Genomic DNA, 24,692 nt, shown 5'->3' with positions numbered 1-24,692 from the left:
CCATTGCCCATCTTGCATGGCCTCTCCCGCCTCCTCCTCCCAGTCCTGTAACGCTCACCTGATTCTCGCAGAGGCGCCGGTCTTGACTGGGCGACTACCGTTTCTTCAAAGGTGATGTGTAGCACCCGGTTGGCTCTTTGGGCTGGACCTCTGTGCACTGTATGCCTGACGTGTAGAGTAAGATGTCTGCAGATAGAAAATATGGGGTTAATGAACTGGGGTTATTGGGGTGTCCCTATCTCTTTCCTCTTCTCCTCTCCTGTAGACCCCCAAAGGTTAACGCTCTCACCTTAGGTAAGTGAATGCCGAGCTCTCCATCTGCCTCGGGGCAGGGTGCTGTAACCAGTTTCTTCACTGGATAGGTAGCGCAGGCCTCTTGACTTCAGAGGACTGCTGTCCGTCGTTTACTGCACGAACGGTAAGTTTCGAGTCATTCAAATGTCTTTAAAGTCTTTAGTAATGATGTCTCTTGTTTTGCAGGGTTCCGGCGATGGCGGATGACGGGCTGAAGTGAGTTGAAGATGGAGCTCGTGTGATGAATAGAAGCGCCTGGAAGCACGTATGTAAGCGCTTGTTGCCTGCTTCACGATGCGCTCTAACTGTCTTTTTATTTTGCAGGTACGAGTTCGGAGCGGCTGCAGGGTGCCGGAATACCCACTGGATTAGATGTGGAAAGGAGTAATGGCACGTGAGTATTAAAGTTCCCCAATGTCTTTAAACGCACCTTGTTTTGTCTTTCAGATGCGGGATGCAGCGCCGAAGGCCTCCGGAGCGTGCGAAGAGTTGGTAAGCTTTTGTCTTTCAGATGCCGGAATGCAGTGTGAAGACCTCCGGAGCGCACGAAGAGTAGGTAAGCCTTTGCCTTTCAGATGCCGGAATGCTAACCTGTTCTTTCTTGTCTTTATAGGTGTTGCTGAAGACTGGATTCAGGATGGTAAGCCTTTTTCCTTAGGCCCAGGACCGGATGCAGAAGACACGATGAGCGTCCTGCTGCAGAGGTTGCAGAATAACGCAAAGCAAGATTCATCCACCGGGTGTGGTTTAAATAGCCTCCTGTAGTGCTTAGGTGTCTCCTTCCACAGCCACGCCTAGGTAAGAAAAGAGTTCCTGGTAAGAAAAGAGTTCCTGCCTTCCAGAAGAGTTCCAGTGTTCTGAATCTAGGGAGTGGCTCCAGCCCCACCCAACAGGAAAAGTAGTTCCAAACAGAAGAGGATCAGAGGCTCAACTGGCAGGCAAGTAAGCAGCATGGTCTGCTGCAGGTAAGTCCACCCAAGCATTATGAGCCCGGCGCTTCCAGCGCTGGGACTGGGCATATTTATGAGCCTGGTGCCACTGGCGCCAGGACTGGGTCCAAAAGGTCCCAATTGGGACTGGTTGGCACTCGTAACCTGGGTTATGGATCTGCTTCCAAGGGAGTTGGGAAAACCCTGACCTTTTGGAAGCAGAGATCATGACAGTACCCCCCTCAAGGCCCCTCCCAAACCGGGCTTCTCCGGGGGTTTTGGCTTGTCAGGAAATGTTCGGTGAAATCTTTTGATTAGGCGAGGAGCGTGGACATATTCAGCAGGTTCCCAGGATCTCTCTTGGGGGCCGTAGCCTTTCCAGTCAATTAGGTAGAATAGTTTAGATTTGGAGATCTTGGAGTCCAGAATGCTTTTGACTTCAAACTCGAGTTCTCCATCAACTAGGATAGGTTTTGGAGATTTGGTTAGTCGGGTTTGAGGTTGCACGGGTTTTAATAGAGAGACGTGGAAGACCGGATGTATCTTCATGTGCGGGGGCAAGTCCAACTTCACCGCTACTGGGTTTACTATGGTAGTGATGGAATAGGGACCAAGGTATCTTGGGTTGAATGTGCGTGGCCCTTTTAGAGATAGATATTTGGTGGATAACCAGACTTGATCCCCTACTTGATAGTGAGGGGCTTCCTTCCGATGTTGATCTGCTCCTTTCTTGTATTGTTCTTTAGCCCTTTGAAGGTGAGAAACAGCTTCTTTAAAGGCTTGGGTGATTGTAGAATGCAGGTAGTCTACTGCTGGTGTTTCAAGATCTTGGAGGGGATCCAACTCCGAGGTTCGAGGGTGACTGCCGTACAAAAGAAAAAACGGGGTTTTCCCAGTTCCCGAATGGACAGAGTTATTGTAGGCATATTCGGCTATCCAAAGGATATCTTTCCAAGTTTTTTCAGTTTGTTGCAGCATGCAGCGTAAATACTGTTCCAGAGTTTGATTGGTCCTCTCGGTTTGTCCGTCGGTCTGAGGGTGGTGACTGGTCGATAGTCTCACATCAATTTGAGCCGACCGACAGCAACTTCGCCAAAAATGAGAAATAAATTGACTACCTCGATCCGAAATTAGAACCGAAGGAAAACCGTGCAGTCGGACGATATTTTCGAGAAATTCTCGGGCCAGAGTTGCTGCTGTTGGCAAGCCTTTGAGCGGAATGAAGTGCGCCATCTTGGAGAATAAGTCCACGATTACTAGAATCGTATTGTATCCAGAGCATGGAGGTAGATCGGTGATGAAGTCCATAGAAAGCGTATGCCAAGGGCGAGGTGGGATGTCAATAGGGCGTAAGAGGCCTGCTGGTCTTTCCTTTTGACTCTTGTTTTGGGCGCATACTCCACAGGACATTATAAAGTCTCTGATATCTTTCTTCCAAGACGGCCACCAGAAGTAGCGCTTGATCTTTTCTGAGGTCTTGGCCATACCGGGATGACCTTCCATTAAAGAGTCGTGATAACAAGAGATTACTTTTTTCTGTAAATCTGTGCTGGGTAGGTATAATCGTTCTTGGAAATACAATAAGTTGTCCTTTACTGCAAAGTCCTTTCCCTGCAGATGCCAATTCTGTATGTCTGCTGGAGTTACAAGTTGCCTGGCTTTATCCTTAACTTCCTCTATGGATTCGGTGGCGATTACACCCAGAATTCTTTGTTCGGGAATGATTGGTACAGGTTTAGGGTTGATCAAGTGTTCTTCCACTCCCATCCGAGAAAGGGCATCAGCTTTACCGTTCTTTGTACCAGGTCGATAGGTAATTATGAAGTCAAACTCGGCAAAGAATAATGCCCAACGGAGTTGTCTAGAGGATTGGGCTTTTGCGGTTTTCAAATATTGCAGGTTTCGGTGATCCGTAATCACAGTAACGGTGTGTCGGGCCCCCAGCAGATAATGCCGCCAAGCCTTAAAGGCAGACTTGATAGCCAGAAGTTCCTTGTCAGTAATCGTGTAATTGATTTCAGGAGGCGAGAATTTGCGGGACCAAAATGCCACGGGATGCAACTGATTGGTTACCGGGTCCTTTTGTGATAGAACTGCCCCCATGGCAAGGCTTGAAGCATCAGTTTCCACGATGTAGGGGAGTTCGGGGCGAGGGTGTTTTAAGATTGGTGCAGAGATAAATTTAGTCTTCAAATCCTGGAAAGCTTGTTCCGCCTCGGTAGACCATTCAAAACGTTTGTTTTTCTTTAACAAGGCAGTGATGGGCTGGACTATTCGAGAGAATTCGGGGATAAACCTGCGGTAAAAGTTAGCGAAGCCTAACATGCTTTGCACACCTTTTACGGAGGATGGTGATGGCCATTTGAGAACTGCATCGACCTTCTTTGAATCCATACGCACTCCGCCAGGTGATAATATGAATCCCAAGAATTCAACTTCAGTCACGTTGAAAACACATTTTTCCAACTTAGCGAAAAGTTTGTGTTGACGCAATCTTTCGAGGACCATTTTCACGTGTTTCCGATGTTCAGATTCCGATGAAGAATAAACGAGGATGTCGTCAATGTAAACAACAACACATACATCTATGTGCTCTCTGAGGACATCGTTCATAAAATATTGAAAGGCGGCCGGGGCATTGCAAAGTCCGAAGGGCATGACCTGATATTCAAATAGCCCATACTTGGTGCGGAAGGCCGTCTTCCATTCATCGCCCTCTTTTACTCGTACCAAGTGGTAAGCTCCTCTAAGATCCAGCTTTGTATATATGCATGCTTTTCTGACTTGGTCCAGGAGTTCAGGGATCAAAGGTAACGGATATCTATTCTTAACGGTGATCTGGTTCAGGGAGCGATAATCGATACAAGTTCTAAGGTCTCCGTTCCAAAAAAGGAAGAAGAACAAAGCTGAAGAAGCAGGGGACTTGGAAGGACGAATAAACCCATTTGCCAGGTATTGATCCAGGTATTGTCGAAGGTGAAGGTTCTCAGGCTCGGTGAGGGCATAAATTCTACTACAAGGAGGAGTAGATCCAGGTATCAGGTCTATCTGGCAGTCATAAGACCTATGAGGAGGTAGAGAGTTAGCCTGATCCTTCCGGAAAACATCTTGGTATTCTAGGTATTCGGGAGGTAACTGGGGAGTCTCTGAAGAAATTGCGGCCAGTGCAACACCAGGTGGAGGGTGACAAGTAGAGACACATTCTGGAAACTGGACCGTTCTTGCTCGCCAATCGATCAGAGGATTGTGTTTCTCTAACCAAGGTATTCCTAGAATAATCTGAAACTGAGGGGCCTTGATCACATCGAACACGATCTTCTCATGGTGTCCATCTTGACTTACTAGCGTCACCTCTTGAGTGGTATGCGTTACTGGCCCGGAGGCTATCTCCGTACCATCCACCGTAGTAATGACGTCCTTTACAGCCTTGGGACAAAGAGTTAGATTCATCCTCAAAACCATTTCATGATCCACATAATTGCCGATGGCACCGCTGTCGACGTAAGCTTCAATTGCATGTAATCGATCCGGATTATCAGGGCTAATGAGGACCATAGGTATCACGAAATGCGAGGTCACGGAACTGGTTTTCACGCTCGGCAAGAGGACCTCTATTCTTGTCGGGCGAGGTCGTTTCCCTGCTCAGAGTTTGTAACTTTGGTAACTGCAGCTCCTACTGCCTTCTTGGCAGGTTTCACCGGACAGTCTCGAAGAAAGTGCCCTGAGTTTCCGCAATATAGGCATAATTGCAACTGTTTCCTCCTTTCCCGCTCCCTTTGTGTTAGAGGACCTTTCAGACCCCCTATTTGCATGGGTTCCCCGGAGTCTACTCCTTTGGAAGGAGTTGGCGGTTTGGAAAATACTCGAGCATCAAACTTGGAACGATCGGCCTTCCTGTTCTGCAGCCTGTGATCTATTTGAACGACCAAGTCTATATAATCCGAACAGTCTTGTGGGGGATTCACTACTTGGGCTAAAACGTCTTTGAGCTCTCCACGTAGACCTCTATAAAACAGCGTAATCCTTTTGTCCTCAGGCCATTGAGTTTCCACTATTAGTCTATTGAAAGATGCAATATAAGCCAAAAGGTCTTGATTACCCTGTCGCAACGAAAGAAGCTCATTGTCCAAGGACTGCCCCTGTGAATGTCTTGCGAACAGTTTTTTCATACTAAGCTGAAAGGCTTGAAAATCATGGAGAACCGGATCATCTTGGTTAACTAGAGGGATCGACCAGGCTGCCGCATTGCCACTAAGGTACGAAAGTACAAAAGCTACTTTTGCTTGATCAGTTGGAAAGGCTGCTGGCCGGCATAAGAAGTGCAACCGGCACTGATTGATAAATACTGCAAACCTCTTTGGGTCACCAGAAAATCGTTCGGGCGGAGCCAGAGGTACATTCCCAGGTAGGTTGATCTGCACTGGATTCATAGAGGATGTTGAAGGAAGATTTGCCCCTGATGCGGGTAACGGGGTCTGTCCGGCTTGTGACTGTAGCACTTGTCTAGCAAGATTGTCTGTTCTCTCCTTGGAAATAATGAGTTCCCTTCTTAGAGCATTCGTTTCCTGACGAGCTGCATGCACTTCTGCCCTTAGTTCCCCAAGTAACCGGGCTAGGGGGTCAGTATCCAAGGTTTCCATAGCGCCTGGGCGAGAGTTTTGCGGTAGGCTTTGCGTTCTGTAACGCTCACCTGATTCTCGCAGAGGCGCCGGTCTTCACTGGGCGACTACCGTTTCTTCAAAGGTGATGTGTAGCACCCGGTTGGCTCTTTGGGCTGGACCCCTGTGCACTGTATGCCTGACGTGTAGAGTAAGATGTCTGCAGATAGAAAATATGGGGTTAATGAACTGGGGTTATTGGGGTGTCCCTATCTCTTTCCTCTTCTCCTCTCCTGTAGACCCCCAAAGGTTAACGCTCTCACCTTAGGTAAGTGAATGCCGAGCTCTCCATCTGCCTCGGGGCAGGGTGCTGTAACCAGTTTCTTCACTGGATAGGTAGCGCAGGCCTCTTGACTTCAGAGGACTGCTGTCCGTCGTTTACTGCACGAACGGTAAGTTTCGAGTCATTCAAATGTCTTTAAAGTCTTTAGTAATGATGTCTCTTGTTTTGCAGGGTTCCGGCGATGGCGGATGACGGGCTGAAGTGAGTTGAAGATGGAGCTCGTGTGATGAATAGAAGCGCCTGGAAGCACGTAAGTAAGCGCTTGTTGCCTGCTTCACGATGCGCTCTAACTGTCTTTTTATTTTGCAGGTACGAGTTCGGAGCGGCTGCAGGGTGCCGGAATACCCACTGGATTAGATGTGGAAAGGAGTAATGGCACGTGAGTATTAAAGTTTCCCAATGTCTTTAAACGCACCTTGTTTTGTCTTTCAGATGCGGGATGCAGCGCCGAAGGCCTCCGGAGCGTGCGAAGAGTTGGTAAGCTTTTGTCTTTCAGATGCCGGAATGCAGTGTGAAGACCTCCGGAGCGCACGAAGAGTAGGTAAGCCTTTGCCTTTCAGATGCCGGAATGCTAACCTGTTCTTTCTTGTCTTTATAGGTGTTGCTGAAGACTGGATTCAGGATGGTAAGCCTTTTTCCTTAGGCCCAGGACCGGATGCAGAAGACACGATGAGCGTCCTGCTGCAGAGGTTGCAGAATAACGCAAAGCAAGATTCATCCACCGGGTGTGGTTTAAATAGCCTCCTGTAGTGCTTAGGTGTCTCCTTCCACAGCCACGCCTAGGTAAGAAAAGAGTTCCTGGTAAGAAAAGAGTTCCTGCCTTCCAGAAGAGTTCCAGTGTTCTGAATCTAGGGAGTGGCTCCAGCCCCACCCAACAGGAAAAGTAGTTCCAAACAGAAGAGGATCAGAGGCTCAACTGGCAGGCAAGTAAGCAGCATGGTCTGCTGCAGGTAAGTCCACCCAAGCATTATGAGCCCGGCGCTTCCAGCGCTGGGACTGGGCATATTTATGAGCCTGGTGCCACTGGCGCCAGGACTGGGTCCAAAAGGTCCCAATTGGGACTGGTTGGCACTCGTAACCTGGGTTATGGATCTGCTTCCAAGGGAGTTGGGAAAACCCTGACCTTTTGGAAGCAGAGATCATGACAGTCCAGCCTCAGTTTGAGCAGCTCTTTCCCCACTCTTGACATTGTTCATTCGTATATCCTGGGTATTTCATGCCCTCCGATATTATACATCGTTTCAATGGCAGTATCCGGTTGCTCCGCTAGCGCTATTTCGGACCACGTTTCTTTCACCCTTTTGACTATACTACTATATGTAATATGCTGTCCCGCATGTACCCCGGTTCCGTCCATTATGGTTTGGAAATCCATAGCCTCCCCCTCTTGCCAGATATCCCCCAGGGTAGCTAGACCCACAGGCTCCCAATATTTCCGAATCACTTTTCTTAGTTGGTAATCTGCTCCACATAGCTCCGCGAGTGCCTGCGGGGAGCACGGGGTTGGGCCTCCCATGGTCCGGCACGCTTTGTGCCAGACCTCCCAGCCCAGTCTTAGCAATCTCGGCCTGCCCTGCATCTCTGACTTGGGTAGCCATATTAGTTCTCATAGGAAGTATGGGGTACTCTCATCCTTCAGTAGCCTGGATTCTGCTGTCTCGTCCTCCACCAGCCACCTGGCTACGTATTGTAATTGCACCGCCAGGTGGTATATCTCAAAATTCAGTAAGTTTATCCCCCCCTCTATCGTACGCATACTGCAGTTTCCACAGGGCCACTCTGTTTCTTGTGTTATGCCACAAGAACCCTCTGCACAGGCTGTGTAATTTTGTGAAGAAGCGCCAGGGTACCATGTGTCGGATGTTTGTTAAAAAAAATGCAATAGCCTAGGCAGGACCACCATATTCAGCAGGGCCACCCTCCCTACCATGGCCAGGGGGAGCTTTGCCCAAAACTCCATGCTCTTCTTGATGCCCTCCACTGCTTTCTCCGTATTGTACTTATGCTCTGCCGCCACCGTATGATAAATATTTATCCCCAGGTATCTGAACATTTTGGTCTGCCAAGCTATCTGCAGAGTGGGTAGGTTTGTCTGCAGTATGCCTCTGTATCTATCCAAGGGGAACATGCTCTATTTTATGGGGTTGACCGGTATCCCGGATAGAGCCGCATAGCGCTCCATCACTTCTAGGATATATTGCAGGTTCTCCTCTAGGTAACGCAGGTACAGGAGCATATTGTCTGCATATAGTGATATCAGGTGCGGTCCCCCTTTGGTGCACGCCCCTACCTCACTGTATTGCTGTCTTAGATAAATTGCCAGTGGCTCGAGTGCGAGGATGTACAGCATCGGAGACCATGGGCAACCTTGTCTCGTGCCTCTACTTAGTTGCCACTTTTCTGAGATGATCGCTCCCGTTTTTACTCTGGCCATGGGGGAGCTATACAGCATTTTCACCCACCACAGGTACCCAGGTCCCATCCCGTATTCCTTTAAGGCCTTCATCAGCCATGGCCACCTAACCGAGTCAAAGGCCTTGTCTGCATCTAGTGAGACTACTGCTATTTCGTTTGGGTCACCCTCTGTCTGTTGTTTAATGTGGTGGAGCCTCCTATGGTTATCAGATATGCTCCTGCCCGGGACGTACCCAGTTTGGTCGGGGTGTATTAGTTTATCACCGGCTTAAGTCTATTCGCCAGTATTGCCGTAAGGATTTTGCTGTCTTGGTTTAACATGGATAATGGTCTATATGTGTCATGACCGCAGCCTCCAAGGAGTCAGGTTTAGCCCAACTGCCTCGGAAGCTGGGTCACAACTTCATTTCCAGGCACCCATCGGCTCCCATAGGGGCCTTATGGACCTTGTCCTGGCGCCAGTGGCGCCAGGCTCATAAGGGGACTCAGTCCCGGCACAGGACGTGCCGGGCTCATGATGTAAGGAATGGTGCTTGGGTGGACCTACCTGCTGCAGACCATGCTGCTCACTCACCTGCAGGAAGAAATCCTCATCCATCCATGGCTGGAACTACTTTACCTCTGGGTGTGGCCAGCACCACTCCCTGGGACTGGATACTGGAACTATTCTGGAAGCTGGGACTTCTTACCTGGGCGAGGCTGCTGTGGAAGGAGACACCTAAGCACTCCAGTAAGCTATTTAAACCACGCCCGATCAGAGCAACGTGCTTCGCGTTATTCTGCAATAGCAGCAGGACGCTCACCGTGTCAGCTCCAGAGAATCTTCAACTTCTGCATCTGGGGAAGAGAAATCCGCAATCTTACCTTCCGAAATACCATCTTCGTCTTCAGCAGCATCTGAAAAGGGAAAAGAACACCAGGTTAGCACGAGATAAAAACCAGCGCAGCACTTACCCAGTCCATCGGTGCATCTCAAGCCACGGGCTGCAGCTTTCCATTTTTTCCGGCACCCTGTGGAAGCAAAGACATTGGTTAGTAAACCTCCGTGAAACTTTCCTTACCTGCGCTGCATTCTTCTCGCCTCCGCCGACACTGCTACTCGCATCTGCAAAACAAAAGGACATCATTAAGAAATACAAAACTCCACCTATACGCACGTGTTTTGGGCAGCGCTCATCTTTCTCACTCCTCGGTGCATTCCTCGACATCCATTTTTCTACCCAGCTGCTTCTGCGACCTGAAAAAGGAACAGAGACATTAAGAAGTGCTTTTAACTTCGAATTGACATTTTCTACTTACTTGCCTGCAATACCTTCGCCATTCCATCGCTCTCCGGACCTCCATATTCAAGCAACCGCCGTTCGTGCTGCTAACAACGGCCTAGCTCCAAATCTTCATCCTCTGCAACCAAGAGGCTGGACAATTAACCAGTGAAGTAACTGGCTTCGGCGCCCCTGCACTGACGCAGGATGGAGAGCTCCGCTTTCACCTACATAAGGTGAGCACATTTAGCCTACGAACTACTTGGGAGTACCAGGAAGGGGAGGCAGCTTACCCAGTCAGGCTTATATATCCATATTAACCCCTTGCTCTCATAATTGCAGACACCTCACCCTTCAGATCAAGATCTCCGTGAGGAAAGGGCCTTTCCAGGGTGGCATTCGAGGCCTGCGCGTGACCCTAGAAGACTCCGAGAACCCCCAGCCCAGACCTGCGCCTCCGAGGGATTCAGGTGAGCGTTACAGAACGCGAAGCCTACCGCAATTTTCCCACCCAGGCGCAATGGAAACTTCGGACACAGATCAACTGGCTCAATTGCTTGGGGAACTAAGGGCAGAAGTACACGCATCTCGCCAAGAAACAAACGCTTTACGAAGGGAGTTGATCATTGCCAAGGAACGGACGGATGATCTGGCCAGACAGTTGCTACAGGCTCAAGCGGGACAGACGCCACTGCCTCCGTATGGAGGGGGCGGCACTCCTATAACCTCAAGTAATCCGGTGCAAATTAATCTGCCAGGGAATGTGCCTTTGGCCCCGCCCGAACGTTTTTCCGGTGATCCAAAGCGATATGCAGTATTCATCAATCAATGCCGCTTGCACTTTCTGTGTAGACCCGCCGCATTCCCAACGGACCAAGCCAAGGTAGAGTTTGTACTTTCCTATCTTATCGGTAGTGCTGCAGATTGGTCCATTCCTCTTGTGACACAGGATGACCCGCTCCTCTATAACTTTCAAGACTTTCAGACCAGTATGGAAAAGTTGTTCGCAAGATATTCACAGGGGCAGGCCTTGGACAATGAACTCCTGTCACTCAGACAAGGTAATCAGGATCTCCTGGCTTACATAGCGTCCTTTAATAGACTGGTGGTTGAGACCAGGTGGCCTGAAGATAAGAGAATCACGCTCTTCTACAGAGGTCTACGTGGGGAACTTAAAGACGTTTTAGCACAGGTGGTTAATCCGCCGCAAGACTGTTCAGATTATATCGATCTAGTAGTCCAATTAGATCATCGGCTACAGAACAGGAAGACCGATCGATCCAGATTTGAAACCCGGGTACTTTCAAGACCTCAGAGCTCCGCTAAAGGGAATGACTCCGTGGAACCAATGCAAATAGGAGTAGTAAAAGGACCATTAACTCAGAAAGAACGGGAAAGAAGAAGGCAATTACAGCTGTGCCTATACTGTGGGAATTCTGGACATTTCCTTCGTGATTGCTCAGTGAAACCGGTCAAGAAGACCGTAGGAGTTTCTGATAAAAATGCTGAGAAACTGGAATCGGGAAACGACCTCGCCCGACAAGCGTAGAGGTCCGCTTGCCGAGCGTTAAAACCAGTTCCTTGACCTCGCATTTGGTAATGCCTATGGTCCTCATAAGTCCCAATAGACCAGATCGCATGCATGCTATCAAAGTATACATTGATAGCGGAGCAATCGGTAATTATGTGGACCAAGACTTGGCTATCAGGATGGATCTTCCCCTACGTCCCAAGATGGTAAAGTACGTAATCACTACAGTGGATGGTACTGAAATAGCTTCCGGACCAGTTTCTCATACCACCATGGAGGTAACATTGTTATGTCAAGACGGACATCGGGAGAAGATCGTGTTTGATGTAATCAAGGCCCCGCAGTTTCAGGCGATTCTGGGAATGCCTTGGTTGGAAAAGCACAATCCGCAGATAGACTGGCGAGCCAAGGTAATCCGGTTTCCAGAATGCGCTTCAACCTGTTATCCTCAGCCCGAAATCAAGCTAGCAGCCATCACTTCTGAGGACCCCCGATTACCTCTGGAGTACCAAGAGTTCAGCGACGTCTTTCAGAAAGATCAAGCCAACACCCTGCCTCCGCATCGGTCATACGACTGCCAGATAGACCTAATACCGGGGTCCACCCCTCCGTGCAGTAGAATATATGCCCTCACTGAACCAGAAAACCTCCATCTCAGGCAATACTTTGACCAGTACTTGGCTAACGGATTCATCCGCCCCTCGAAATCCCCGGCTTCCTCAGCTTTGTTCTTCGTCCCGAAAAAGGAAGGTGACCTAAGAACTTGTATCGATTATCGCGCCCTGAACCAGATTACAGTCAAAAACCGATACCCGTTGCCCTTCATTCCTGAATTATTGGACCAAGTAAAAGGCGTCTGCATATACACAAAGTTAGACCTCAGAGGAGTTTACCATTTGGTACGCATTAAGGAGGGCGACGAATGGAAGACGGCCTTTCGCACTAAATATGGATTATTTGAGTATCAAGTAATGCCCTTCGGACTATGTAACGCACCGGCCGCTTTCCAGTTTTTCATGAATGATGTCCTCAGAGAACTTATTGATGTGTGCGTAGTCGTTTATATTGACGACATCCTGGTATACTCAGCCTCAGAAACTGATCATCGTAGACACGTCACAGCGGTTTTACAGAGACTCGGAGGCGCAGGTCTGGGCTGGGGGTTCTCGGAGTCTTCTAGGGTCACGCGCAGGCCTCGAATGCCACCCTGGAAAGGCCCTTTCCTCACGGAGATCTTGATCTGAAGGGTGAGGTGTCTGCAATTATGAGAGCAAGGGGTTAATATGGATATATAAGCCTGACTGGGTAAGCTGCCTCCCCTTCCTGGTACTCCCAAGTAGTTCGTAGGCTAAATGTGCTCACCTTATGTAGGTGAAAGCGGAGCTCTCCATCCTGCGTCAGTGCAGGGGCGCCGAAGCCAGTTACTTCACTGGTTAATTGTCCAGCCTCTTGGTTGCAGAGGATGAAGATTTGGAGCTAGGCCGTTGTTAGCAGCACGAACGGCGGTTGCTTGAATATGGAGGTCCGGAGAGCGATGGAATGGCGAAGGTATTGCAGGCAAGTAAGTAGAAAATGTCAATTCGAAGTTGAAAGCACTTCTTAATGTCTCTGTTCCTTTTTCAGGTCGCAGAAGCAGCTGGGGAGAAAAATGGATGTCGAGGAATGCACCGAGGAGTGAGAAAGATGAGCGCTGCCCAAAACACGTGCGTATAGGTGGAGTTTTGTATTTCTTAATGATGTCCTTTTGTTTTGCAGATGCGAGTAGCAGCGTCGGCGGAGGCGAGAAGAATGCAGCGCAGGTAAGGAAAGTTTCACAGAGGTTTACTAACCAATGTCTTTGCTTCCGCAGGGTGCCGGAAAAAATGGAAAGCTGCAGCCCGTGGCTTGAGATGCACCGATGGACTGGGTAAGTGCTGCGCTGGTTTTTATCTCGTGCTAACCTGGTGTTCTTTTCCCTTTTCAGATGCTGCTGAAGACGAAGATGGTATTTCGGAAGGTAAGATTGCGGATTTCTCTTCCCCAGATGCAGAAGTTGAAGATTCTCTGGAGCTGACACGGTGAGCGTCCTGCTGCTATTGCAGAATAACGCGAAGCACGTTGCTCTGATCGGGCGTGGTTTAAATAGCTTACTGGAGTGCTTAGGTGTCTCCTTCCACAGCAGCCTCGCCCAGGTAAGAAGTCCCAGCTTCCAGAATAGTTCCAGTATCCAGTCCCAGGGAGTGGTGCTGGCCACACCCAGAGGTAAAGTAGTTCCAGCCATGGATGGATGAGGATTTCTTCCTGCAGGTGAGTGAGCAGCATGGTCTGCAGCAGGTAGGTCCACCCAAGCACCATTCCTTACATCATGAGCCCGGCACGTCCTGTGCCGGGACTGAGTCCCCTTATGAGCCTGGCGCCACTGGCGCCAGGACAAGGTCCATAAGGCCCCTATGGGAGCCGATGGGTGCCTGGAAATGAAGTTGTGACCCAGCTTCCGAGGCAGTTGGGCTAAACCTGACTCCTTGGAGGCTGCGGTCATGACAGCACCCCCCCTCAAGGCCCCTCCCAAGCTTGTCTTTTCTGGAGGTTTTGGCTTGTTGGGAAAAGCCCGATGAAATTTTCGGACTAGACGAGGTGCATGTACATATTCTGAGGGTTCCCAAGATCTCTCCTGGGGTCCATATCCCTTCCAATCAATCAAGTAGTATAGTTTTGATTTGGAAATTTTGGAGTCCAAGATGTCTCGAATTTCAAATTCGGATTCTCTGTCAACTTGGATTGGCTCAGGAGGTTTAGTCAAACGGGTTCCGGGTTGCACAGGTTTCAGGAGAGAAACATGGAAGACAGGATGTATCTTCATTCGAGTAGGTAATTCTAGTTTGACAGCCACTGGGTTAATCACGGCCGTGATCGAGTAGGGTCCTAAATATCTTGGGTTGAAGGTGCGTGGCCCTTTTAAAGATAAATGTTTAGTGGACAGCCAGACTTGATCTCCTTTTTGATATTGAGGAGCCTCTTTTCGATGTTGGTCTGCTCCTTTTTTGTATGATTCTTTAGCTCGTTGAAGATGAGCTGTGGCTTCTTTAAATGCTTGAGTTATCGTCGAATGCAGATGGTCAACAGCAGGTGTTACGAGAGCTTGAGGTGGGTCCAGATTTGAGGTTCGAGGATGACTTCCATACAGCAGGAAAAAAGGGGTTTTTCCCGCCCCAGAATGGACTGAATTATTGTAAGCGTATTCAGCAATCCAAAGGACATCCTTCCAAGTACCCTCGGATTGATGCAACATGCAGCGCAGATATTGTTCTAAAGTTTGGTTAGTTCTCTCAGTCTGCCCGTCGGTTTGAGGGTGATGGCTGGTGGAAAGTCGTACATCTATTTGTGCTAAACGACAACAACTCTGCCAAAAATGGGAAATAAATTGGCTCCCTCGGTCAGAGATTAGTACTGAAGGGAAACCGTGCAACCGGACAATGTTTTCAAGAAATTCTCGGGCTAGAATGGAAGCTGTAGGTAAACCCTTCAGGGGGATAAAATGAGCTATTTTTGAAAAAAGGTCCACGATCACTAGAATTGTGTTGTATCCGGAGCAAGGGGGTAAATCCGTGATAAAATCCATCGAGAGCGTGTGCCAAGGGCCTGGTGGAATGTCTATTGGACGTAGTAATCCTGCTGGCTTTTCCTTCTGACTCTTGTTTTGTGCGCAGATACCACAAGAAGCCACAAACTTTTTAACATCTTTCCTCCAAGATGGCCACCAAAAATGCCTTTTAATTTTCTCTGAGGTTTTGGCAACTCCAGGATGTCCTTCCATTAGAGAATCATGGTAGCAGGTGATGACCTGTTTTTGTAAGTCAACGCAGGGTAAGAATAGTCTTCCTTGGAAATACAATAGGTTCTGATCTATTGTAAAATCCTTTCCTTTCAATTGCCAATTTGATGAATCTTCGGGAGTTATGAGTTGATTGACCCTTGCTTTAATCTCTTCGAGGGATAGTGTGTTGATTGCTCCTAGTATCTTTTGTTCAGGAATTATTGGCACCGGCTCCGGATTAGCTGTAAATTCGTCTACCCCTATCCGGGAAAGGGCGTCTGCTTTTCCGTTCCTGACGCCTGGTCGATATGTGATTACAAAATCGAATTCTGCGAAGAATAAAGCCCAGCGTAGTTGCCTCGAAGATTGAGCTTTAGCTGACTTCAGGTACTGGAGGTTACGGTGATCCGTGATTACAGTTACTGTGTGCCGGGCTCCCAAAAGATAATGCCGCCAGGCAGCTCTCCTGCGTCTCCCTCTTCATATTCTCCCCCATATCTGCGTAGAGGTGTTTATAAAATCTGAGGAAGCTCTCGCTCACCGTTTCCTGGGTATTCCAGACTTGTCCCGCCTCTCCCACTATCTCTCTAATTGCGGGCCTTGGTGCCTCGTTTTTATATAGCCATGCTAGCAGCCTTTCTGGTTTGTCCCTCCAGTGTGTTGTCGTTCGATATATTTCTTGTAATTCAGGTTGCTTAGCCTCTCCCATAGCTCCCCACCAGCCAGTTGCAACTGGCTTGCAGCTTCTGCCTGCTCTTGTGTGGTCCCCTCTTTTCCCATTATTGTTTCCAGCCTCTTTTCTATATCCTGCAGCTCCGCTCTATACCCCCCTGAAGCCGTTTAGATTTGGATATGGCCGCTCCACTTATTACCACCTTGAAGGCCTCCCATAGTGTCCCCTCCGATTACACACTTCCCATATTGTGCTTGAAATAGCTTATTATCTCTTCCCGTAGGTCCTCTCGGAATGTGGTGTCTCTCAGTGCCTCGGCTCTAAGCCTCCATGTTGGAACTCTGGCTCTTGGGGGCTGGTGTTGCCACTCCAGGACTAGGGGGGAGTGGTCTGAGTATCCTGGCTTTGTATTCTGAGCCCACTACTTCCTCCACTACTCCGGGGGTGGTGAACACGTAGTCCAGCCTCGTATACAAATTATGTGGGGCTGCATAGTGTGAATAGTGTCTTGTTGTCGGAGGTTGCCGCCTCCAGATGTCCTCAAGCCTCAAGCCCAAAGTCTCTCAGCAGGGCCCGTAACGCTCTCGCTGCGGGGGTGGGTTTATCTAATTTAGTATCAGATCTGTCTAGTTTAGGGTCTAGCGTACAATTAGTCCCCCCCCCACATGATCGCCCTGCCAATGAGGGGGCTGATCTTTCTGTATAGCGTTTTATAGTATGTCACTGTGTCTTGGTTGGGGGCATATGTGTTTATAATGTTTAGTTCCCTGTTCTCCAAGAGCCCTTGGAGCGCTCCCATCCTCCAATCTGGTTCTGTCATCATGGTCTGTAACATCTGGAAAGGCACCTGTGGTGCCACCCAAATAATCACACCCCTGGCATATGCTGAATATGTTGCTCCTATGGTGGTGCCTTTCCGCTTTTTCTTAATTACCTCCTGTTTCTCCTTGGTGAGGTGGATTTCCTGCAGCAGAGCTATGTCTATTTTTTGCCCCCTCAAGTACATCATCAGTTTATTTCTCTTCAGGTAGGTGTTAAGCCCCCTGACGTTCCAAGTTATTATTCTGAGGTCACCCATCACCCTTGCGGTCCCTCCTCCTGTCCCTCGCTCCATAATCTTTAGCCCGAGAATATTTAACCTGGGTTATGCGCAGAGGCATGCGGGTGCATGCTCGTTCCCTAACCACTATCCTAACAACTACCACTACAAACCCCCCAACTACCCTCTCTTCTCCCAGCCTTCCCCTAACTGTTTCCCAGCTCCATCCCTGGATCTCAGGCGATCCTGCATTTGGTCTTGTCCGGCTAGGCCAGCGCCTGGAGCCCAGCAGGAGGTTACCACATTACTGGTAACTCAAATAACCTATCTATTGGGGTGTGAGTCCGGGTGCTCAATTTTCCCTGTTATTTGCCACATTTTACCTGCCGACCTTTGCATTGCAAGACTATATTCAAGTCCCTCTGTCACAGGTTATACAGCACCTCAGCCTCTGGGAGCTCTACGTCAGTTCTTTCTGCCATTCTCCGTCTGGTCGCTCTTCCCCTCCGGACAATTTTGCGCATCTAGCGACTCCGTTGCCTCCTCTGGGGTGTCAAAAAATAATGCTCTGTTCTTGTGGAGCACCTTCAGCCTTGCGGGATACATTAGCATGTATCTGTAGTCAGCCTCGCGCAGCCTTCTCTTCACTTTTCCAAAATGGAGTCGTCGTCGTTGCACCTGGAGTGTGTAATCCGGATATGCCGTGATTGTTGTGGATGACCTTTGGATCGTGCCTTCTTTCCGAAAATATTCTAGGATCCTCTCCCTGTTGCGGTAATTTAATATTTTGGCTATAATTGGTCTCGAGGGGGTTGGGGGGTTCTGGAGGGGGGAGCTTCCTTCCCAGGGCCCTGTGCACTCTTTCAACTGTGAATCCCTGGGTCAGTGCTCCGCCTTCTATTTCTTGCAACAACATGGACTCGATGTACTCCGTAGGGTTTGAGCCCTCTTCTCCCTCCGGAAGCCCCACAACGCGTATGTTATTTCTACGTGCCCGTCCTTCGGCTTCCTCGGCTCTGTTTTCTAAATTGCCGACCTGCTGACGTAGGGCGTGAATCTCTGAGGAGAGCGACGCGCAGGCTGCTGTTTTGGTTTTCACTTCCTTTTCCAATGTGCCTGTGCGCTCCGCTATTGTTCTCACATCCTGTCTCAGGAGGTTCAGATCTAATTGTATGGCGTCAATTTTGGATTCCAGCGCCACTTGGAGGGTGGTCATAGCGGCCTCCAGTTTCGTTTCCCACGTCCCTTTTAAGTCTGCAATAGCTTCTAGGATCTGCTGGTCTCTCCAAGTTGGGAGAGTTTCTCCTTGGGCATTCCTGTCCTTGCTCCTGGCTTCTTCCGCTGGTTGCAGAGTTTTTGTGAAGTCTTCCATCATGGACTGTTTACCTTTGGACTTAGGCTGTTTGGCTGCCATCTCGTCTGTTGTTCCGAATGGGTGGGACCAGAGTTTGCAACGTTGCAGCTTTCTGTTTCTGTTAAACGCTTGTTTCGGTGTGTCAGGGTGTCCGCTATCTCATTCAGATGCGCTAGCTGCAAATCCCACTTCCTGGGTGGTGGTCAATTTTGGGCTGGTTATCTATGTTGCTGGCCGGGTCCTCCGGCTAAGTAGTGCCCTTCACAGTCGGCCCATCTGCTTATTAGCGCCTTTCTGCACCGCTTCTGTGCTCAGTAGGTGGTTTGTTACCGGGATCCCCAGGGGGGTTGTCCCGGTATGATGCCGCCGGATTGCTCTGTTATGTTGCGGCGGGGCTTCCTCTTCACCCCCCCTTCCGAGGTGGGCCTATGTTTCTAAGGTCCCCTGGTTATCCGTTCACTGTCTATCTTCAGGTGCACCCACCGGCCACGTGCTAGCCCGCTGCCCTGGTATGATCTATGGTTGATCTTGTATGGCTCTTGCGTACTTTAGCCTCATTGTTCAGTAGGCCACCACACGGCTCGGTGCGTGCGGTCTAGGTGCCCATGTTGCACTGCCTATCCTGCACTTTGCCCTGGTGCGGGCCTCTGTATCCCAGGGCAGTTGCCTTTGGGTTCAGGTGTCTGTCCACTGTGGCAGAGCAGCAGGGTCACCCCTGGGTTCTCCTTGTATCACGTGGGTGCACTGCCAGCTATATACAGCGGGGGGGCGCCCTCCCGTGTGCTCTGTTGGGTTTGTACAAAGTTTACTGCAGCAGGGCAGGCAGCGTTGTGTTTACAGGCTATCCTGAGTGCCTGATGTTGCGCCCCGTTCCGGGTGTCGTGCGCCCTGCTCCGCGCCCCTCTCCCTGCGCTGGGCAAGCGTCTCAAGCTCGCCTCAAAAGGGGCCTCCACAGGCTTCTGCAGTTCCGGGCCTGGAAGCTCGCTGCACTTCTGGGCAGCCCGTTAATGAAGTCATGTGGCCTCCTGCTATACATATATTGGGATTCATCCCCTCATCCTCTTCACGTCCCGGTGGGAAAGCTGCCACCGCCCCTTCGTAGGGGCCGATCTGCCGTGTGCCTTCACGGCCTCGCGCCCCGTCCAAAGCAGCGGGGCCTGCGGCACTGAGTCTCCAGGTACCACGTGGGCCTGACACTGTGCGTTCCCCGCCGATGCTCTGTGTCCTGCACCGCGCCCGCACTCCCTGCACTGGGCGCATGCGGCGAGCAGGCACCAGGGGAGGCTCCCTCAAGCCCCATCACTAGTGCAGTCCAGTTCCAGTGCACGTAGCTTGCTGCACCGGCAGCCCGACCGGGTTGCACTTGGCTTCCCGCCGCGTCGGGTGGGTCAAAGGCGCTGCCCCCGCCCAGTGCCAGTGCACGCCTGTCTTCGGTGGGGCAGCCGCTCCAGCCTTGTCGTCTGTTCGTCTCCCAGGCCCCCACAACTCCTCAGAGCAGGGCTGCGCCTTTCATAAATTAGGGACGGCTCACACCTGCGGCGGACCCACTGCTCCTCCCCAAATCGGCAGGCTCCCTTCAGTTTGATTCCTCTGTGCTGCCTGAACCGCAACTCGCTCCAGCAGGGTCTCCAGTGATGGTGCTGCAACGTCCAGCTCCCGATTCCTTTGTTCCATGGCGCGGCGGCCATTTTTAATGGGTGTCCGTCGGGACGGCATTTCCTCTTCTTTTAGCATCGCTTCTGCTGTTGGCATTGGATACGGTTCCTTACGTGCTCAATGCATGCAGTCAGTGTTCCCCTGCACATGCCTGTCTTCCAGGCTGGTTTCCTGCGGTGTGAAGGGCAGGTTTTCTCAGGATAATGTACGGCTATCTGGGACCTTCGGAGACTCCGTCCTTCTACATGGCCGTCTAGCCACACCCCCTTTATGAAGTATTTAGATAATGTCCATGCCGATTCTTTAATGGTACCCCTGTAGTCTTCGTCGAAGATGTTCTTGATAGGCGAAGTGGCTTAACGGGGATTAAACCGACAATTCGGTAAGATAAACAATGTCTCATGAAGAGCTCCGCTATAGGGCGACCAGTTATCTGGGCGGAAAAAAACAATCTGAGGGACCTCGGCGCGTGAGGGATTTTGGGTACTACACATGTCACGATAGGGATAGTGTTTCAGACACACCTATGCCGACGTCCCCTTTCGGTCCCCCGAAAGACAAGATGCAATACTCTCCGGTTACCACTGGATGTCGGACCATATGCACAGCATGTGAATCTAAGCAGATACAATCATCAGAAATGCTTTTACGGTAAGTAATGCATTTCATCCAACATTAAGTCTGAATTATTGCTGCATATAGGCTCATTTAGTGGCTCGCAACCCCAGGTACTCTCAAAATCCAGCCTCTAGTCATCGGCATCCAACCTCTCATCAGGGTGTTTAGCCTAATGAAGCACGGAATTTCTCCAATGGTGCTTTCTTGCTTGATCCTTCTAACAACTCTCTGCCAACTCACATGGGGAAGTATTTACTTTCGCAGCTTTTTCTTGGTTGAATTTTATGAATGTTTGAGCTGGTAGCTGTTCAACGGGTTGGGGATAATACTCGGCATTGGAGCCCGAGTCATTAGCTAGTTAACCTTCTGTTAAATCTTCCATGGGCTTTTTAGCAGTTGCAGCAATGTTATTAGTTATAGAAAGTTGTTTATTGCTATTGCTTTTAAGCAGCCATCGTAACAGTGAGTTTTCTCTGCCTCCCTCCAGTTGCTCCGTTTGCACCATTGCTCTACCATGGTTTTCCCCTTGCCGAGGACTTCATTCCCTTTTGGCAATTTCTTCTGAGCTTTGAGTTTTGAAGTTTCGGCATGTTAAAGGTAGGCCCGCTCCCAGCTGAGGTGTGCTGATGCAGACATCTGAGCATGGAAAGGCAAAGACAAAAGCTGGCCACTTTTTTTATTCTTGGGACTTGAGCTCATATGATGCTTATGTTTATGTTTACGCTCAAGGGGCACTGAGAATGAATAGGAAGAATAAATGCTGTGCTGAAATAAAATATAGTGCTAACAACAGTGCTAAAACGGGCACATTTGGCAGCTAACAGCTGTTGCATGGCACCCCTGTGAGGGGCCATGGTACATTCCATGGCGTTGTGTGGTCACATGGTTACCCATGTGACCAACCTAATAAAAGGTCCGAGCCGCTTCCGGCTCGGCAGTCACGAGTGAACCTGACTCCGCGTGGTGTGTTGTGTTGGTGCCTGGGGGGTGCCTCGCCACGTGTGCTGGGCCCAAGGTCGGGGCCCAGCTGGAGGACGGTGCCCCTGCCGGGCAACGCCGTCCGGACGGTGCCCCTGCCGGGCAACGCCGTCCCTGTGGGTCCCCCAACCATGTGAGGCGGGTTGGGGTGCGACCCCGGCCTGGGTGCCCCCAGAGCCGGGGCCGCGGTGGCCAGGTGGACCTGGCCACGTGTGTGGAGCTCCGGTGTCCCGGAGCGGGTGGGACGAACCCCCACCCTTCCTCAAGCGGCGTGATCGCCGCCCGGCAGCGTGTGTCGTCGGGTGCTGCCCGACACGAATATGGGGCTGCCCGGTGGACCGGGACAGCCCCCAACAATGGCGACGAGGCGAGGGGCCCCGCGTGCCCCGGAGAAGATATGGTGCGGGCCCATCTCCATCTGGGCCCGCGATGTGGAGGAGCGGAGACGTCCTTTCCCCCGATCCCCGTGGGGAAGAGAAGTTTCCGCGGCGGCGGCCGCGACGAGGAGCGGCTAACATCGCCGCGGGAGGATGGATGCGGGCCCAACTCCAACTGGGCCCGCAAAAGTACTGCCCGGACCGCGTGGGGGAAGGCAGAGGAGATGGCGGCGGTGGCCGCGGTGGCCGCGGTGGCCGCGTGGGCCCCCCCCCCTCCCCCCTCCCCCCCTTGACGAGGGACAGCCCGCGGCATCGGCCGCGTGCGTGCTGCGCCCCTCCCCCACCTTGGATGCGGACTCTGCCGCTGCGGGGGGCGGGGGACGCATGAGCGGCGTCGGCCGCAGGAGGATGGGGGCCCCGCGTGCCCCCAGGAGGTTTTGGTGCGGGCCCACTTCCAACAGAGCCCGCACCGGAGAAATGGCGTGGCGGGCCCATCACCAGCTGGGCCCGCGGAAAAGGAAGACGGCGTGCTGCCGTCCCGTCCCCTGAGGGAGATGAAGAAGGCCCGCGGCATCGGCCGCGGTGAGGAGGCGCTGCCCCTCCCCCACCCGCGACGAGGGGAAACGGCGAGCATTGCCGAAATAAAGAGGCGGGCCCAACTCCAACGGGGCCCGCAGAGGGAAAAGAGGGGCCGCGGAACAGCTGAGGCGGCCCCCAACGGAAGGCGGGCCCATGATCAGCTGGGCCCGCGGGGAAAATAAAGAGAAAAAAAATGTGTGTTGCAGGCCCGAATCCAACAGGGCCTGCAAAGGAAACAAAGGAGGCGGGCCCAGCACCAGCTGGGCTCGCAAGGACAAGGGAGTGCTCGCTCTGAGGAGTGGGCAGAAGAGCTGCCTGCCCTGCCCCTACAGGCAATGGAGTGGATGCGGGCCCACTACAAACTGGGCCTGCAATGAAAAGGAGAAAAGGGGACAAAGGCAGCGGGCCTAACAACAGCTGAGCTCGCAAGGACACGAGAGAGGAGGCGCACTGAGGGGTGTCGGCCCATACAAGTGGACCTAGCCGATGTGGCCCCTGGGCCTCCCCAGGTGCGGCTTTGCCGGTGTTTTGTGTGATCGTAGTAACTGTCCTAAATGAACTCTGGTGAGGGTGCGAGCTGGTTTCCGGCGACTCCATACTGAAGATGGACATCATGAGTGACATTCCCCGGAAGACTGTGAGCCGGCAGACATGGACTTGCTTAAAATGGTCCAGTTAGTGGGCAATGTCGTGTGGTGCGCACCGGTAGGCTCCGAGTGCTTTATGTGGTGCCAGTAGCCCTCACTGGTGCCGTTTAGTGATATGAGAGCCACTCACCCAGGTTAATAAAGGGTGTGCAAAGTAGTAGAGTGGCTCAAATAGTGGTAGTTGTGGCTAGATGGGGATTTTGGGGTTTTTGTTTTGTCGATATGAAAAAGGAGGAGTGTTGCATGGCACCCCTGTGAGGGGCCATGGTACATTCCATGGCGTTGTGTGGTCACATGGTTACCCATGTGACCAACCTAATAAAAGGTCCGAGCCGCTTCCGGCTCGGCAGTCACGAGTGAACCTGACTCCGCGTGGTGTGTTGTGTTGGTGCCTGGGGGGTGCCTCGCCACGTGTGCTGGGCCCAAGGTCGGGGCCCAGCTGGAGGACGGTGCCCCTGCCGGGCAACGCCGTCCGGACGGTGCCCCTGCCGGGCAACGCCGTCCCTGTGGGTCCCCCAACCATGTGAGGCGGGTTGGGGTGCGACCCCGGCCTGGGTGCCCCCAGAGCCGGGGCCGCGGTGGCCAGGTGGACCTGGCCACGTGTGTGGAGCTCCGGTGTCCCGGAGCGGGTGGGACGAACCCCCACCCTTCCTCAAGCGGCGTGATCGCCGCCCGGCAGCGTGTGTCGTCGGGTGCTGCCCGACACGAATATGGGGCTGCCCGGTGGACCGGGACAGCCCCCAACAACAGCGAGTAGTAGCTATGTTATAGGGAGAGTGTGGGTGCAGTTTTAGTACTTTAGTGGTTGTCAACATAAATGTCAGCACCACTTTGCATGAGTCATTGGAACCCCATCCCAAGACTTTAACTTTAACTGGAATTCAAAAGGGCCGGCTACACCCTTCTGCTCACCCACTGCTTTGATGCTGTGTCTGTCAGCGGTTAGGAATGCCAGGAGATGCAACCGACCATCGAGGCGCCCGAAAGAGAAAGCTCGGATGGGCGATCTGCTTCTTTCCCTCTCCAACTAACTTCCATTAAGCCCGCCTTGTCGACTCCCAGGGCACCCTGACTCGTCTTGTACCACAGGCTTCAAACTGACTCTGCGGCTCGCGTTTCACTTGCATCAGGCTGCATCCCCCTTGTTCACTTGTGTGAAGCTTATGTAGGGTAACGTTGTGCTTCAGGGCAAACCAGAAATAAATAGATGACCTGACCACAATCATTGAGGGGGTTAGACAGGGCCTAGCAAAATTCTGTGCTAGCTCATTGACACTAGAGGTCCATTTAATTTGCTTTTATCTGAACAAGTGGAAAGGGATATATGGCAAATCAGCAAATTTATTTCGGCAAAGGTAATAAGGCAGGCAGATTGCTTACCTGCAAATTGAAGTGAATAGCAGTACAAACGGTACAAAGATAGAGAAAAATTGACATAATTTCACTCCCAAAACCCTTTGGATTATGGTACGTTTTCCTCTAATGCACCCTAGAATCATAGCAGCATTTATTTCTAAAATCCTAGTTTCAAGTCTCATCCCAATACCAGACCAAACTAGCATTATTCACAATATCGGGGGAGTACTTGATGCCTTGGCTTATCTCA

General features: G+C 51.3%; 1 protein-coding gene across 1 annotated transcript in view; it reads left to right on the top strand.

The window, feature by feature from the left end:
• Nucleotides 1-24,692, top strand: part of LOC138569399 (hexosaminidase D-like) — a 644,991-nt gene that overhangs the window by 220,347 nt on the left and 399,952 nt on the right. The gene's annotated exons all lie outside the window — the stretch shown is intronic.

Source organism: Ambystoma mexicanum, chromosome 2q (assembly GCF_040938575.1).
Source record: "Ambystoma mexicanum isolate Mex_15411 chromosome 2q, UKY_AmexF1_1, whole genome shotgun sequence".
Lineage (NCBI taxonomy): Eukaryota > Metazoa > Chordata > Amphibia > Caudata > Ambystomatidae > Ambystoma > Ambystoma mexicanum.
The sequence above is the reverse complement of the archived record's forward strand: the minus strand, read 5'-3'. Positions and strand labels throughout refer to the sequence as shown.